At 43.5% G+C, this 3,677-nt stretch overlaps 1 non-coding gene across 1 annotated transcript; it reads left to right on the forward strand.

The window, feature by feature from the left end:
• The first annotated feature begins 3,073 nt into the window (after nt 1-3,073).
• Nucleotides 3,074-3,146, forward strand: trnat-ugu (transfer RNA threonine (anticodon UGU)). Its single transcript has one exon. It is a non-coding gene; the product is annotated as a tRNA-Thr (tRNA).
• Nucleotides 3,147-3,677: the final 531 nt, after the last annotated feature.

Raw genomic sequence — 3,677 nt, forward strand, 5'->3', positions numbered from 1 at the left:
AAAAATGTGAAAACATTTAAATTGTTCTTTTGGAAAACATCACTAATCTTTCACGATCATATGGTAACTCCTCACCTAACATCATTGCAAGTGCGACTTCACCACACGACCTACACTGGTTCAGAAAGGTCAAACATCAAATTCTCCAGATGTAACTGAGGATTGGTAATAGTTACTGATACCTTTGGAGAGTGATCCAAAGTTAATGTATCAGGATATGGAGAATGAATGACATGGTGCAGAACTTGTTGGGTAATATAAGCTCAGAAACAGAACAGCGATAGCTTCCTTCCAACTCGAGAGGGTCTAACTTTACTTTTTAATTGAAAAATGTTCAGGTTCATTTATCGTTCTTCACGGAGAATGAATTGTTGATCTTATTCAGCTACATGTGTACAATAAATTTCTTTAGATGTGAGGTCAAAGAAATTCAAAACTATTCTTTATCCTCCCACAGACTTTGTCTCACTGTTAAGGCGCCTACTCATGGACCTAGGGGATCCAGGTACATGATTTTTTGAAGTTTACATTCCATTTAGACAGTGGTTAAACATGCTTTTGGCACGCCAGCCTTCATTGCTCAATCGATTCAGTTTCGGAGTTGGGAAGTCATATTGAGGTTGCACAGGATGTTGATGAGACTCCCTCTGGAATACAGTGTGCGGTTTCTGTCGCACAGTTACAGGGGGCACATTATGAAACTGGAGAGTGTTAAGAAGAAGTTTACCAGGATGTTGCCTGGTATGGAAGGTTTGATTTATAAAGAAAGGTTGGATAGACTTTGACTTTTCTCTTGAGAGGCGGCCTGTCAGAAGTTCATAAATAATGAGACATGTAGATAGTATGAGTTGTGGTCGTCATTTCCCAAGAATGAGAGATTTCAAGACCAGGGGATGTTTTTCAGTTGCGAGCAGACTATTTAATAAAAAAAGATATGTGAGGCAGAACTTTGCAATGACTGTGAGTAAAACAATGGCAAGTTCCAGCAGAGAAACAGGTGGCAAAGAAACAGGTGACAGTGAAGCAGGCATGTGAGGGCTAATGTGTTTAGTTTGCCAGTGACATTCACCGCTTCACAAAGTGGAGAACATTGAAGTGCAGCAGTCACGGTGATTATTTTGCAGGATATTCACCTTGCAAATGGTTTTTCCGCCAGTATCCCTGATTACATCACAATCGACAGGATGAAAGCTGCAGCAAGACGTGTGGAGCCAGTGGTGTAATTGATACGGCATCTGAATTTGAATTGGAAGTTTGGAATATTGTATCCTCTCTCGCTCGAGTGAAGTTGACAGCTTTTCTACCCTTGCAAATTGACAGACACTCCCGAAGGGGAATGTCTGCCCAATGCTGTTTTTGTCAGGTTCCCAGCAGCTGAAATGATTGGATCGCTGGGTTTTTGGAAATTGAAAATTGAAATTGAAAGGTAAATGAGTAACATGAGCGTGGGGCTACTTCAGCTCACTGTCTATTTCATATCCCACCTCATGGTCACGGTACCCATTGTCAGGAGAAACTGCTTGTGTTGCACATAAAGCTGCCTTACTTCAGGTAACCTTGTGTCCAGCGAGAGAAGCAGGTAGAACAGTATGTGTATCATATCACAAAGACTGACACTGAGCCACACATTAAACGGTAAAGCTAACAAGTAAAGTGGTAAACCTGCTCGCCCAGGTGGGCCGTGTTTTCATTCAGACTTTTCGTCACCATGCGAGGTAACGTCATGAGTGAGACTTCCGATGAAGCAATGTTGTTTTCCTCCAGTTGGAATTTATCCTGCCCAGTCTGTTCCAGCGACTTCTGTCATTTCGCATTCTGTTCTGTGTGGGTCGCATATGGGGTCCAATTCTATGTGTTTACCGACTGCATTATGGATTGAGAACCATGCCTCTAGGAATTCCCATGTGTGGCTATGTTTGGATTGCACTACTACAGTTATGTTGTCCCAGTTAAACTGATGGCCTTCATTATCCGGGTGTACTGATATTAGGGAAAGTTTGTCATTTCATTTTGCTGCCAGCTGATGTTCATGCACACTGATGGGTAGTTTCCTTCTTGTCTGTCTGATATAATGTTTGTGGCAATCGTTGCACACTATTTTGTAAACAATGTCAGTTCTGCATGTCGTGGGTATGGGGTCGTTCATCCTTGAGAATGTTTGTCGTAGCATAGCTTTGGGCTTGTGTGCAACCGTAATTCCCAGTGTTCATAGGAGTTGTCAGTTCTGATATGTTCCTGATGTGTGGCAGTGTGTCCAGTGTGTTAGGGCATAATGTGCCCTCTTCGTTTTGCTGTTTAGTCAGCACTTGCGGATGAAATTGCAGGGATATCCATTCAAAGCGAAAATTTTGTATTGGTGTTCTTCCTCTTTCTGCATAGTTCTGGGTCATTGCAATGAGTGGTGGCCCGTTTAAATAGTGTCCTGACACAGATTAGTTTGTGCACCACTGACCTGAGTTAGTTGCCACATTAAAAGTATCCGAGCCCCTCGAGGCACTGACCCGAGTTGTGATGTGCAAAGGACAACATACAAAGGAGGGTCCTTGTGTGATTGATCTAATGTGATCTGTATACCAGGATAAAAAGGGAAGACTGGTCTTCACTCACCCACATTGAGCCTGGCTCCACTTGGCCTACAGTCACCTCTCACAAACTACCATCGCACTTCACTTTTCCTGACCTCCCCTCTATTCTTGTTTTAAACTTATTGCACGCCAGGCAGTTTCAGCTGGCATTGCTGATGTGGAACTGTAACATGGAGTGAATCGATTTTGACTGACCAGTGACGTAATTCTGCTTCTAAAGATCAGTCAATATTTCATATTTATTACTGTAAATGATAACCATTAACAGGCTATGACAGTGACAGCACTGAATCACTGGACTAGCAGGAAAGATCTGTTTACGTCACTCAGGACACTGTCTGATTCAGCCTTGCGTTCTCCCGTCCTTCTGCATGTGATGCCCCTCTCCTGTGTTTTGGATTTGTTACATCTTGATTATAATCATCTCCAGTTATCTAATACTTTGTCATTTCTAATACATGAGACTCTCTTCCTGCACCTGTGTTTCTGGCTCCATAGCTTAGTGGTTAGAGCACTGGTCTTGTAAACCAGGGGTCATGTGTTCAAGTCTCATTGAGGCCTTTGGTAATTTTTATACATCTTCTGCTTCCAAGATCGAAAGGTGCCCTGAAAAGATTATCTGAAATTATGACTATATCATTTCCTCCACAGGCCAGAAATGTCCCTGAAATTCTACGCTCCTGTTTGCCCTTCCACGTGTTTGAGGCAGACCATTCGGAATGGCGGGATGCAGCTGATGTGAGTGATGTTTGGCCGGAAGAGCGAGGTGAAGCAGTGTAAACTGCAGAGTGGCAGATGAACAACGGGGAGGAGCACAAATCCGGGGCAGCCGCCGAATGCTCCCTTTTGTTGCTGTAAACAAGTTCCTGGTTACAAAGAGAACACTCACTCTAAATCGGCCAGAATCAGCCCAGGGAGAGTTTCCTTCAGTCTAAAAGGACAATGACAGAACATACAAAGGAAAATTACCACCCACACGCCCTCCCCCCTGCCCAAGCATCTCACCATTCTGAGTTGGAAACACACCGTTGTTTCTTCAGTGTACCTGGGCCTAAATCCTGGAATTTCTTCCCCGATGGCAAAGGGGCTCTA

Source organism: Stegostoma tigrinum, chromosome 11 (assembly GCF_030684315.1).
Source record: "Stegostoma tigrinum isolate sSteTig4 chromosome 11, sSteTig4.hap1, whole genome shotgun sequence".
NCBI classification, from domain to species: Eukaryota; Metazoa; Chordata; class Chondrichthyes; order Orectolobiformes; family Stegostomatidae; genus Stegostoma; species Stegostoma tigrinum.